The 15,043-nt window shown below is 42.4% G+C and overlaps 1 protein-coding gene across 3 annotated transcripts in view; it reads right to left on the reverse strand.

Annotated features, from left to right (window-relative positions):
- MCU (mitochondrial calcium uniporter) overlaps positions 1 to 15,043 on the reverse strand; it is a 95,483-nt gene that overhangs the window by 13,165 nt on the left and 67,275 nt on the right. The window lies entirely within an intron of this gene.

Below are 15,043 nucleotides of genomic sequence, written 5' to 3' on the forward strand. Positions count from 1 at the left end.
AGCAAGAAGGACAAACGTTCAGTGCCGCTCGTCTGGCAGAATCACAGCCCAGTGCCACCTCCTGTCCCCGCTCCCGCCATCACCTACCCCAATGCCTGTGCTAGGCATTTCCTCCCATCCGCCACAGGGGTAGCCACAAACCAGGAGTGCCTGTCAAGAACAGCCTCTTCTCTTACCATCTGTCACCCAGCAAGGGTTCCCCCTCTGCCAAGTTCACCTCTACACACCTCGCTCTAACGCACATAGTTTGAAGTGAGAAGGCATAACAGAACAGCTGTGATTTTTTTTCTTCCTTAATGTAAAATGTATTTTTAAAGCCACATTGAATTAATCAGTTTTAAGAAATCAGTTTAGATTACTACGCAGACATGGAAAGTAGAAATCACACAACAGTCTTTTAAAGGTTAAAAATGAAGTTTTAGCATAACAGTAGGGGAAGGTTAGGGAGTTGTGGATTAAGGGGTTCATTCTCTTAGGCTGTTTTCTGTGCTGACATGTTTTTTTTTTTTCTTGTCCTTACAGAGGGAAACCAAACTCTATGGTACAAGTAGTAAACATGCCTGTTCATAAAAGAACAAATTGTTCAAGATAAAAAACAGAATTTGTGATACCAAGCTATAAAAAAAAAAGAGCCCAATAAGAAGAAAGCACATGAATGGTTCGTATGTTCTGCAACCTTGGAAAGGCACTAATTTGTTCATCAAAATCTAGAATCAGACTGATTTAAAGTCTGTCTTCCAGGATAAGTTACACTAGTTACATACTAACCCTCCCCCAACACTGAAATTACAATTCTGGCACAAAAAAGCCCAATTTTAAAGAAGAATAAGGTGCAACACCAGCTCTCATCTGTCTACGCTGGTATACATTTCAGTTGACTAGCACTCAGATTTTTCAACAGTTGCAGTCCAATGTGGGCATTGCTATGGTCTGGGACTTATTTTGTTTGCTGATTTCTAAAATACAGATGCCAAACATGCATTTCTATAAAGGTATCTCACAGGTAGGCCTTGTTTTTAAAGTAAATTTCTAATGAAAGTTTGTAAACAAAGCACAGGCTGTTAATTATTTCTCTGCCAGGTTGTCCAGACCTCCATATTTTGTGAGGTTGCTTTCAATAATCTACTTAAAACAGCTTTATTTGCTACTTCACTTTTCTTCTGAAGCCTGGTATGCAAATTGAGGATAGTTTCAACTACACTAGTCTTGAAAGCAGGATCTATGGCCCAGGCGGTCAATGCATTGACAGCTCTGGAAATTCGCTCTCATTTGTGCTGTATTTACACTCAATTTTTCTCAGTCTTGACAATGAAAAAAAAATCAGTCAAGTAATTTTCAATTTTTCTCATTGCAATTGCATTTTCAGCTTCCCACAGTCAAGTCAGACAGGCAGCTAACAGGAAGAGAGAACTGGGCATTAAATAGCTGTAACTGAACTTAAGTGGGAAGTTGCATGTTTTGGTAAAAGTGATGGTTTTTAAAACAAAAACAAAAAAACCCTAAAACACCAACACCCTACATGTTGGGAACCAAAGGGCAAATTTACCTTTTTACATTTGAAAAATAGCAAGTCTTCTGGACTGACAAACATCCATGTGCTACTGCTGAGCAACCAGGACACCCCCCCACCCGCCAAAGAAAAACAGGTTTAAAACTCAAAAAGCATCCAAGCAAGACACAGACACAGATACAGCCTCGCATCCTGGACAAATCAAGCTCCACTGTCTTGGCATCACTATTATATTATGAAAAAAGTCAGAAGCTTCAATGATCAGAAGCCACACCATACGTAAGCCAGTTCTCAGAACCAAATTTTACCTAGGGAGGGGAAGCCTCTATAGAAAGTTTAAAAAAATACCTTTTCCTATTTGAAACCAGCAACTTCAATTTTAATCCTTCTAAAAATAGTATCAGACCAGATCCAATAGTAAGCGGGCAGAATTTATACAGTGAGACATAAAACCTCCTGTCAGAGAACACTACCACAAAGCACTGTTTATATACTTATTTTACCTGATCCCATGGCAGAGCTGGCATTTTGTGATATGTGCTTTTCACTGCTTTACTCTTCCCTTTTACATAGCATTAATCATCTGTTTTTGAAATACTGCACATCAAGAGCCTGCCATTCTACCAGATTTGCACGGCAGCCCAAAAATTTAGTAGCAGTTTTCAGAAAATCCTAAAACCCACTAAATCCAGTGTTATTCCATGGCAAGAGAGCTATATAACTGAAAGATATTATCAGCTAGCATCTGCAAAGACTTTACCTTAAGGCCATTAGCATTTGACAGGTGTAAGCTAGCTCCAGAAGTCTCCTGCCCTCATACAACACAGGCAAGAACAGGGGAAAAGGCAAAATGGGTTGAAAGACAGGGAATGTTAGGTGACTTACCAAAAAGCTGAGGTGTCCCCAGATTGAACGTCTTGGACAATTCTTTCACCCTGGTTCAGGTCTGAACCAACTCTACGTTTCATTAACCCCACAGCAGTATGCTGCCATTACATTTTACAGAAAGAGACGCTGGTTAAACTATACATATCTGTCACTCCTACAGTTCTGAACTGCACCTTGTGATACACACTGCTGTTAGAAATTTCTTATCTAAGAAAACAGTCTCTACTGGTTAGGAAAAGAAAAAAAGGAACAAATGAACTCAAAGTCAGCAGTGACCTAAACACCATCTCCTGCTACCCAAGGTTAGTGAGAGCTTAAGGAATCAATCATTTTTATTCTTGAAGAGTGGCTGTTTTAAAATTGAGATGGAGAGAAACATCTGAGCCCTTTACCCAACGTCTGCAATTCAACAGCTTTATGCAGAAATGTGCCAGAAGGCTGAGGCTTGGGACTGAAGCAGTTGCAGAGTGGAGGAAAGGAACTTGTTTAAAGCTTTGCTAACCAGATCTCATGATCATTTGCCTGCAGATAAACAGTCAACAGCTCACCACTTCAGCAATGAAGTATGGAATAACTACATCCAGGTTTCAGTTGAGACAGACTTGTCCACCACTTCCAAAATAAGCGATATTTGAAGTGTGAAAAGCACTAAAGCCAGACAACTGAAATCAGAAGCTTTAAGTGCCAGAATAACTTTTTGGATCTCAGGAGAACAGATGCAGGAATTCACTTTTCACATGCATTTGATCCTTCATTTCCTGTCTTATCTGCAGTAAGATGCATGTTAAGAGGCTCGGGGTTACGCAGCAGCTTCACTCCCAGAATAATTAAGGGAGCAAGAGGAAAAAAAAAACCCAGTCCTTTGTCTAAAACTAACACTTCCTCCAGCCTTATCAAGGTCTATATTGGATAATCCAAAGGTAAAAATAACAGTATCTCTATAGGTCCTAATATAGCCATCTCAATTCTACATGGGTGACAAAGTTAATCAAAGCTCTAATGGCAAAAACTAGCCTTTTATCTACCAATGAATGCTCTCTGATGGGAAAAGAGGGAGCAATCTGGAAAAGCTCATATTCTGCATTTTATGTAATTACCAATGATAGAATGGTAACAACTTCGGGGTACCAAGTCTCCAAACCCTAATTAAAATCAGAAAAGAAGTTGTCAAGAAAAAAACAACAACAACAACCACCAAACAAAAACCCCCCACAAAACCAAAACACAAACACACCCCAAGCATGGAAAAGGTTAATATCTTAATCTAGAACACAAATAAAAAATGCCGTTAACTGATTACCTGGAGTACCAGTGCAGCAAAAGCTGCAGAGCTTTTGTGAAAGACAGTATTCTCCATGTAAAAATTTCTTACTATGATTGAAATCTTTAAGAGATACATTTGCAAGTGCCAGCTGCAACATCTATTTTACAATTTATGAAGGGCCTCCTTTAAACAAGGCTGCCTTAAGTCAGACATGAAGCAGCTCACCTTTTCCAGCAAGCAACAGCTATTTTCCTCTCTATCCTGACTTTCACAGGATGAAAAACTGAACATCTTTCCTGGCTGTAATAGCGGTTATCCTAAAGCCTCCTGGCTAGCATCTCAGTGACAAAAAGTGCTGTGAGCTTCCCCAAACAATCACAGTAACCCAAGTCACCCACCTCAAAAGTGCTGAAGAGCTCCATTTATTGATCTTTGCCTCATTTTAGGGCTCCAGCTACTTCTACTCCTGTACTCAGTCTGTTACATTTTGATCTCTCTGAAACAGTACTTTCATTGTAAGTCACTGGGTCCCTTTTTTCCTGCCATTTTGCTTCCCCCTCACACCAGCTGTGTTTGCAAACCAGAGGAGAGACAGAGCATTTCTGACCAGAAATCTGCTGTCCAAGCTCCATGATGTGTAACTTATCAAAACCACTAATATTTTTATGCCAGTACATAAGTTCCTACTGGATTTAAGTACATACAACTGTGGTGGTTTGACCATGACCAGCTGCCCACCCAGCCGCTTTCTCATCCCCCTCCTCAACAGGATGGCGGGGGGGGAAACAACAAGATGAAAAAGCTCATGGGTCGGGGTAAAGGCAGGGAGATCACTCACCGATCACTGTTGCAGGCATAACAGACTAGACTTGGGGAAGTTGATTTTTTGCCAATTAAAGTAGATAACAGCAAGAAACAAACAGAAATGAACACACCTTCTCACCACCTCACACCTTTTTCCACAATCCACCTTACCCCTTCATTCCAACTTCTTCATCCCCTTGAGAGGCATGGGGGAACGGGGGTTCATTCTGGAAACATCCGCACTGCAGCCTGTGGAGCGCCCCATGCCAGAGCAGCATGGATACTTGCCCAACCATGGCCTCCCCACAGGTGGAAGGGGAGTCTCTGCCCCAGTGCCTGGAGCACCTCCTCCTTCTTGGTGATTGCAGGGCTGTTCCTCACTTTTTTTTCCCCTCATTCCTCTCCTTTTTCCAGCATTTTCCCCCTTTCTTACCTCAGTTTCCCCATTGCCAAGGGCAGAGAGGCTGGGCCGTGCCTTGCCAGAGGCCAGTGGAACCGGCCTGAGGTAGCCCCAGCCTCTCCTCAGAGACACCTTAGCCCCACTGTCAGCTCCCTGGACACCCAATACAGCAACTATTAAAGCAAAGGTTGCAAATAAAGTCCTTCATGTATGAACCAATGCAGGGCTCTGAGCACAGACAAGACCTTTTCAGTTCCCAGACAAGGAAGACTCCTACAGCAGTCCCTCACACAGGCCTGAGGACAGCAAGGCGACAAGGAGAAGACTTGACAGTGGCCCTTATACCCACGACACCACTGAAGAGGGATGCTGCTGCTGCCAGCACCCAGGCACAGCCCTGCTAATTTCAAATGCCTTCAGAATCTTCCCTGGCTTCCTCAGAAACCTCCAAAGAGATAAAAATGGGCCAGTCTGGCATCGGAGGTATCTGCCTGCATGTCTCACCCCCTTCTTTGTCACCTCAGTTCTTTTGAGACATCTGGACACCTTGGGCTGCTTCCATGATTTCGCTTTGAAAAATCTCTATCTTCCTCTGAAATTGAGCCCAACTTTACCAGGGATTTGTTCAACAAATCTGTAACCTTGTATGGAAGATCCCCTCCAACTTTTTGCTACGGTCTCTGGATACGTTTGCATAGTGAAGTACTTCCTTCAAGGCACACACCGTGCTTCTGCTTGAGAGCCTGGTACACAATAAAACAGTGCTTGCTCTTGCAAGGGTAACACTCAAACCACACCGCGTTGCTGCCCTGCAGCAAGCTGGCATACAAAACCCCCAAACACTTGGTCAGAGAGGGGAGCATGGTGGGAAAGCCCTTGTACCTGGGAGCCATGCTCCTGTAGCACAGCTGCTGTGAAGGTGCCCCGCACCCCAAGGACAACTTTCTCCCTGGTTTCCAACAACTCCAAACTGCTGCCTTTTTAAACCATACAGCTTGTCTCCCAGGACCCGAGCACTTGCCTGATTAACTCCCACTGGCTTGAACTCATTTCTTGTTCTCTTTGCCAGTACGCCCTTGCTGATATCCCACTCGAGAGGTCAGATTTTGCCCCGAAAAGAACATTTCGCACCCACTGCCTCCATAGGGCAACGTTTCTGCGGATGAAGGTCAAGCAAATGAGAACCTGTCTGTACTGCAATGCTGTTTCTCTTTGGTTTTGTTTTTTGTTTTAAAATTGGGCTGAGGAGACGGACACAAAAAAGGCAATGCCAGTAAGATGTGGGAAGTGTTCATCTTTGCATTTGGAAGCACTTCGTACAACCTACACAGTAGCAAGTGGTCTTCATTTGCCACACTTCTCATTCCTGCCTGTATTTTCTCTTCTTCCAGCATTAGTACAGAGCTTCATCACATCTGCTAGCAAAGGAACATAAACAGGAGGTGAGCTATAAATATTCCCTTCTCATCCTGCTTCCTTTGCCCATCTGCCTAAAAAGAAACAGGTAATCCACAGTGACCAGGAAGAGGTGGGGGTAGGAGGAAGGAGATTCATTCTTTGCAAAAAAGGGAAAAAAAAAAAAAAGGAATGAAGCAACTGCTCCGTGTTCTTCATTGCGCCTTTCTCCCAGGCATTACTGCTGCTGTGGAGATGCTGCAATGATAAGTCTCATAACAGGAACATCACTGCTTTTGATGGCTTTGATAGAGCCTTTTGGGGGCAAGAGAGGGAAGAGGAGGTAATGAAAGGGAAAAAGTTCAACAGACTTGTTAAGCACATCGGTCAAGCAGTCTCTACTGCTTTTAACAGGTGCTTCCCTTGCCACCATCCACACCACTTTTCCCCCAACCAAAAAAAAAAACAAAATCAAAACAAAAACCCAAAACAAAACCTTTTTTCAGTGTATATTCTTAATTTTATTGCAAATGTCAACAACTTAGAGAATTACACTATTCCTACTTTACTTGAAACAGATAGCAGCTACGGTACACCAGACCACCATACTTCCTCTTTCATCCAAACTTCGCACAGTCCTTCCTACCTCTAGCAGGCAACCCAAAGCAGGGCTGGAACATCTCACTTGCAGTTTGTGATGCCAGATCACGGTTTCACTATTTTTGCTTTCCTGGAGTTTTCTCCAGCATTCTGAAGGCTTGAAAAACAGAAACCAAACAAAATACCATGATACATTTAAGCCTGTGTCAGCTTTAAACCTGAGCACAAAGATGAGGCAGAGCTGAATTCCTTTCACTAATTTCCAGATTCATTAATTGAATCTTTCTGTACTGAAAAGGATGGTACCTCTCTTCTCAAACTAAAGGAGCTTCCAACACTGGTTTAAAAAGAGTTTAAAGAATGTAGTGAGTTTTGATCCCACTGATTGCAGGTTCATGACTTGGTCTCCCTCAGCCACTCACAGCTGAATACTGTATAACCAGAGAGAAGGAATCAGATGGATTCCCCTCAGCGATTCCCCCAGGGCAGTTTACTGTTGTCTTGGTCGGGGTTTTTTTGTTTGTTTTTTTTCTGCCTCTAGCACTTATCAACCCCATTAGGCAATTCCTTTTTATTTTAAACTGGCTATAACAAAGACAGAGCTCTTAGCCCTCTTCTCCCACCTTGCTGCCATACTGCATAAAGAGCTTCCCTGCGAGGAAAGAGCAGCTAACTGACACATCCTTGGCACTTACAACATCAAGAATGAAACAATAAGCAGAGCTATGAAGTGAGATTTCCGCAAGTGCAAGGAAATTCCTTCTGCCTTGGTGCATGCTGGGGAGCAGCCAACTCACACTGGTTTTCCAGGGAAATAAACTCAGAAACGAGGGAACCTTGCTTTCAGCTCTTGAAAAGAAACAGCAGGCTCTTGCAGACTTTAGAGTCAGTGCCAGCATACGTGCAGCTTCTCTGAAGGTGTACACTCTGAAATATAGAGTGGTACAACACTCTGCAAGCCACAGCAGCCCAGTACATCCCAGTACTGGGAGAGTCCTACATCAATTCCCTGCTGATTTTCCTGCAGGAAAGAACACCACCAAAAAAAAAAAAATCTCGCCTCTCTATCTAACCTTACCTGGGTCTGGTCCAAAAAGGGAACTGGTGGAGCAGAACCATAAGTAGTCTTTGCGGAGGAATGCCTCAGACAGTAAGAGGCAGTTCCTTTGTACCCGAAGCCACATCAATTCAGTTCAAGCATTAACGACAAGAAGTAGTTCCTTCTCCCAGATGATGAGTCTTACAGGGTAAGCATGGAGAACAAATTAGCTTTAGGATTGAATCCTTTACAAGGCACTTAGTTGGGGACTTTAAAAGTATTTTAACACCCAGAAGTGCCAGATAAAGTTTACAGATACTCTCACATTCAGTTCAGGTCCTAAGACAAAACAACATAGGTTTGATAAACAGCTACAAATACCTGTGGCCAATTAACATTGGCCAAGTTTCTTCTGTAAGAAATACCAAAGCTTAGGACATTCAGCTTGGCATGCTGCTTCTCTGTCTAGGTTCAGTTTGCATCAGTTCACTATTGGGTGTGATTAGTACAGTAAAAATCAATCCTTTTACTAGTCTGACACACAGCTTATCATGAAGCCCTAGAAAAATCTTCCATTTGATTAAAAGCCAATACCTGACATTCTTCCCCTAGATATGCTATCTGCCATAAAATTTGTTACTGTGCAACTCTGACTTCTAAATCACTTATGTTCCCTGGCAAGTTATTGTCATATGAGAGCAACAGAAGAAAACGAAAAAAAATTCAAACAAAAAAAATATTAATATCTTAAAGCCATTAAGGACCACTGTTACATTTTGCTACCAGACCACAAATCAAGGAAACTTCTATGAAAACTTAATATCCCTGTATGTTAATGTTTAATATCCTTTAGTTAACTATGTACCTTGTACCTGACTATCTCAGAGGATGGCCTCCCACCTCCACCCTGAGAGAGGAAATGGAGCAATGCTCACCTACTGTGTGCCATAGGTATGTGCCTAGAGAAGGCAACGCAGCAGAAGTTAAACACAAGTGACAGGCAGTGCTCTGCAGAGGCAGGTCTTTCTGGATATACTAATGAAGTGCAGTAAGAACACAAACACACTTATTTTGAACCTGATGTCTAAATAGCGTGTTAAATTCAATTTTGAAAGTTTCCCAGTTAGACTTCCCTCTGCTCATCTCACCTGGACTCTCCGCGAGGAGATAGGAAACTGGGGTTGACCCCTTCTGTACAGCACAAGGAACAGCCATATTGTACCTGATAGCATTTTGTGTAGTTTTGGAAATGCCAACTTAGAGGTATTTCCCAAGCTCCTCAAAACTGCTGTGTTACAGTTCCAGGCTGGCTAGGGAGCACACAGAAGAGCCACTTTGGTCCTGCTCCTCTGGAAGAGGCAAGCATTTATCATTTATGGGACTGCTCCCCAAACCCACCTGGTTCCCAACCTCAGCAGCAAATGGGTCTGATTGGAACTCCAGTGCCTGCACTGACCATCATCAGTCATCTCTGGGAAGATAAGGAGGAGACCCAGAGATCAAAAGGTTTTTATTTAATTGACCACTGATAAAGGAAATGACTGTAATGGCATCTCCCAGTAGCACTCAATAGCTCAAAGCTATTAATTTTGGCATCTCCTGCACAGAATTACTGTGCTACAAAACTGAACAATGTAATTACACTTCAATACATGAACGCACAACAGAGGCACTAACAGCTAAACAAAGTTTCAGGAAAGCTAATAACTGAAGTCAATTATTTCATCTGACAGCCAGTGCTGTCCTCAGAGCGAGCTCAGTCATGTCCATCAAACTGAGCATGGTGGGACTAGTGGCTGAACACCCTAATGAAGGGCTGCTTCTCCCCATTACGTGCCACCACAGAGCCTGCAGCCAGGCCCTCGTCAGCGCCAATTAATTCTGTCACTTCCTGCACCTCCATCCTCTATCTTACAGAAACTAGTTGAAACTGGGTTTATGGACACATGCAGTATGCAAAAACACATCTTTAGTTTATATAATGACTAATTAAGTCAACACATCTATGTTAAATCACTAGTTAAAGAACCTTAAAGAAAAACAGACCAAAAACTTCCCTACACATTTTCAATGGTTATCAAGTTATCTACTACCAGTATACGTAATAAACTAAGATTATAGGGGAGCATTATGAAAGGGGTTCCTAAACATTTGGTTTCGTTTTGTGTTTTGGTTTAAAAATAGTTTTCTCCTAATTCTATATCATTCAGATCACAAGGATTGTTTTAGTAGGATTTTAATTGCAATTTCTCAGATTGTTTCAGCTCAAATATTTTTCTTTTGTTTTAGAAATCCAGAACATAACATTTACCATGTTTACACCTCTAACCATCTAAAGATTTTTCCCACAGAAACCGTTGCAGCTTCATCCAAAGAGTAAGACACAAGGAAGATCCAACACAAAACAAATCAGTTTTCAACAGCCAGTCCTGAAAAGCAGATTTGAAATACTTGCCAAATTAGAGTCTGTAAACCACGTCAGAGATACGCATGCTACAAAGGGTTTGTGGTTCACACTTTCCAGTGTGAATACTGATGCTTAGTTCACATTAAGAGACTGAGAAGCCTTGGAAACAATGCACTAGAAAAAAAGACCATTTTTTCTAGTCATTAAGACCATTTAAAAATCAACAGCCCTGGAAAAAGACATTATCTTGGGAGAGGGGGATCTGGAATGGAAAGTAATGGGAGATCTTTGGCTAGGCCACTTCCTTAAAGCTTTTCAAAATCAATTAAACTGGGTTTAATATATTGTGATAGGTGTTCAGTGGCCTAGAAGGCAGCAATTTACAATTTGGCTCTGAATTATACAAGCTGTCAGAGACACCTTTACAGTTTGTATTTTCATTGACAGTCTCAGCTAGTTAATGAAAATTGAATCATTCTTCTCAGGAAAATTAAACATACACATGAAACAGAGCAAAAAAGCTTCCGTGGAAAAAAAAAAAAACAACACAAAGGGACAGGCATCAAGGTAAGGACTTCAAAACATATGCTTTCGATCCAAACAAGGACGCTGGCTCAGCTTGTACAGAATAGGATACTCTCCATACTCCTCTTCCCCAGAACCTTTTTAATGCTTTTTCACTACAGTAAATAGACCTGGGAACCAGGACTTTTCCTTTGATCCAGTGCTAATTATTGCTTAAAGTTCTTTCAACCTTGAATCCCAGGTCAGATTCTTGAATCTCTACAGGGATGGTCTTAAGAGGCCAGAGAGCCCCTGTCTGCCACCACACAACTGTACCATCTCACACACAGGTCCACAGCCTGTGCTAATGCAAGTTGGGTAAAAGCCCCCTCAATTTCCCAGATACATATACTTCCTTCCAACAGTTTCACCCCCTGCCTTGGTGTCAGATAGTGAGCAAAGAGCCAGAAACCTCCCCCTACAACCACCCACACCTTGCAAACAAGTTGTTACAGAACCACCACAGCACTGGAGACAACTTACACTTTACTTGGCCATGCTGTCTGCATTACAGGGACTTCATGTGAGAACAGGCTAAACGCACCAGAAGATTTATCAGGACCTTCACCAGGACCAATCACAGTCAGTTTGGGTCATTCCTTAACAAGAAAAGCTGAAGTTCCTATACAATAAGGCCACTTCCCACTTTAAGATGTCATTGTCTTAAAGCAGTTTGGAGTTTCCATCTGAGGCTTGCTGTAGTCTTATTTTGGCTGTATGGAGTGAACAAACGGTGAAGAGAGCAAGTTTCCACAGCTGACGTACTGGTAGGACTCTGCCTTGTCTTCAAAGCACCCCTATGCTTGTGAAGTCTGCTGGGTTCACAGCTCTGTAGTCTTGTACTGGCACCAAGGCACAGCTCGCAATCATCTCCAAAATACCTATCAACAAGCTTAGAAGATCTAGACACAAAGGCAGAATGAGTCAGGTTTAGGACTCAATTGTAATAATTGGTTTCTTTAATCCCTGCCTGCTTATGCTACTTCACTGATGGGTGAACTGGATCAAAACAACTTGTAAGTGAACCACAATTAGCTGTCATAGCTGCTAGTCATGATTATTTCCAACTCCATCTGCTAAAAGCTTGCATGTCCAGAAATATTCTCAGGAGACATTGAAAGCAGATTTCTCTTATGACAGTAATTTTTTTTTTTTTTTTTTTAAGTATAGACAAAGCTTATTACTGAAGCAAGACAGAAAGCAGCAAGGCATTACTTGTTAAGAGTTCAGGTACAAGGCCCAGACACTTCCAACCAAATAGTTTGTATTTGCAGAGACCAAGTCCCCTGATAGCACTCTCAAATTGATTCAGATAGCATGCAAAGTTTCGGCTTTCTCAGCACAGCAGTGAAAACACATTAGCTATTGAGAAGGCATTAAGAGAAGTACTAAAATAGATGGCTGTAAGCAGTACAAGTGGCTGTCCAGCTGAATACGAGGCAATGCCATAGAAGAGCTGTAGATGCAAAAAAGTCAGTGGGAAAGCAGACCACTGTTATAGACACACAAACCAGTAATACTTACAGCAAGTCCAGATTAAATATCAAAGATCACTAATTTCTAAGGGAAAACAGTCATGATGGAAACCAAAAACATGCACAAAGCATGGCGTGAAAAGCAGTAGCTAGCGCAACAAGGAACACAGGTCACGGCCTTGCTACAACGTTGCATGGCAGAGCAGGACACTGCACAAACTGCGAACAGTATTATTTCAGGAATATTGAAACACAGCAAATCCACTCAGCCAGAGTACATCTCACATGGATGACAAGAAGAGATGGTTTGTCCACAGATACGATGATTTTTGTGGTGGCACTTAGAAAAACCTGGTGCTACTATCAATAAGGAGGTTGTAGAGCAAACAAAAATCCTTTTACCCAGCCCTCTCCCATAGTGGGCACAGGACATTTCAATTTAAAAAGGCAAGAGAGAGTCACCTCTACATTGCAATGCTTCAATTCAAGAACATCACTATTATCTCGGGGAAAAAAAATGCATGGGAAAGAATTAAGACCAAGTTACAACTGCAAGAGTTTGAATACAGTCTGTGAAATCATGCATGGGAGGTGGGTGACTGGCACACCCTTCTCCTCTTAAGAAAACTTTCTTTTCCACATTAGAAACCAGGGAAGATTCATTCCAATATGTCTACAGACAAGAGCAACAGAATTAATTTAAGTTCACCAGATCTTCTGGTGGCACCGAGAGGTTCTCAGCATGCAACAGCTAAAAAGGTATTTATGAAGTTAAGCTGCATTGGCAAGATCAGGAAAACACTGGCCTGTTCCAGCTTTTCTGAATAAGACCATCACCAATTACAAGTTGTCACAAGCCTCTACTTACACCAGGGGGCTGCTACCATCACATACTCCACGAAACACAGGATTTCAACTTTTTAAATTAATAACCATAACAAAGAGATACAGTAACAGTTTTACAGGCTAGAACATAGTCTGTTAGCGGTCGTTGGTTTGGAAACATTTGTAAGTGAGACCTGTTGTATTTCTCATGGTAGGCACAATTTGTTATTAATATATACTGTATTTAATAATACGGAAGTAAGTTTGACAGATCAACATTACACAGTATTAAGTCTGATCAGTAATAACTGCTGTTCTCCTTACCTTCTTCCTTGCCTATTGTAGAAAAGAAAGATGGATTTAAATTTAGAGCATTAAATTTAATGAGTTTGACACCATGACTCTCTGGATTATCAAAGGCTTGCCAAAACCTCCATCCTCCAGACCACTGAAAAATTCAGAAGCATCATCTCCAAGACCACTGAACAACCACCACCCTTTTGGTTTTGGGGGCTGGTGGAAAAACGCATTGACAAGTTTGTAGGAAAGCATGTGGCAGTTGAGGGGACTACTTCTGGGACAGGGAGTTTCCCACACACATTTATTATTAACTCAGGTAATTTGAAACTCCCGCTTTGGAAGTCTGCATCTTCCAGACAGAAAGTCTTGCCTAAAGAATAAAGGAAGATTAAATACCTAGTTTCACCAAAGGAGCAAGATCTCTAGGAAAGCATCCTGTCCAAATCACTCCTCTTACCAAAGTGTCAGCTCTGTAGGTATTTCCCTGGAAGGAGGCAGCTTCCATAGTGTTTAAACCCCTCAACCCCGCCTCCAGAAATCAGAGCAGGAAGTCAGAGCACGCCTCCTCCCTGCTGCCTGAAAGCCACAAGCATGCACAGCCAACTCAACTTCACGCTGTGGTGCTGTTACTTCACTGATCTGCATCACGGATGTCATCGGCACCGCAGTCCCTTGCTGTGTACCAGGAAATTGACATTAGCTGCAGGAGCCCCTGGGGACGTTTCTTTCACAGCCACCTCCACGCTGCCAAGTCACAAACAAGCCCCTGCAGTTTGGTCGAGGTCCACCTTGTACCCTCTTAGGTAGTGGGAGATTCACAGCGAGGTGCTGTACCACTGCCCGGTACCGCCCCTTTAAAAGAATTGCACAGAAGAATCAGCACCTCTGAGACTTCCTAGTTCAGGCACTGGCTTACTTCTGGGTAAGAAAAACAAGTACTCATGGACTTTGTATAAAAGGAAGTTAGAAAGATATCCAGAAAGAAAGCCTGCATAGCCCGAAACAGATTTCAATAAGCTTTCCCACATCATTTTCAGCTCAGCAAGAGGCTTAAAATGCTCATTCTGACCAGACTAGAGGTAACTCACACAAGTGTCAGGCTCACCTTAATGGGGTCACAGGAACTTCCTTTTATGCCCCAAACCTTCCTAAAATTGCATTTAAATGCAATCTCCTTCCCGGCTTCCCTCCTCCCCCCACAAGCCAGGACTTCTTTGATTCTCAGTGTAATTAGGAGATAATTTTAACTCTGTCACTAGATTGATTGCACTGGTGCTTAACTGCACTATTAAGCAAATCATTAGCTGACACATGGTATCTTTTCCATCTGACAGAGCAATGCTCAATTTGGGGGGGTAGGGGGGTGGTGTACTCCAGAGAAACCACCACCACTGATCCTTAGATTGCATAGGCATACAGCTACACCTGTTAAAGCACTGCTTGGGGTACCATGCACACTTTATCATTAACAACGAAGGCAAGACAAGCAGCCATAACTTTAGTCCAACCTGCTTGGCATCCTGCATCCAAGGGGACCTGTGAAGGACAGCACAACAGCTAGATGTTGAAACC

This window comes from Ciconia boyciana, chromosome 8 (assembly GCF_034638445.1).
Source record: "Ciconia boyciana chromosome 8, ASM3463844v1, whole genome shotgun sequence".
Classification (NCBI taxonomy): domain Eukaryota; kingdom Metazoa; phylum Chordata; class Aves; order Ciconiiformes; family Ciconiidae; genus Ciconia; species Ciconia boyciana.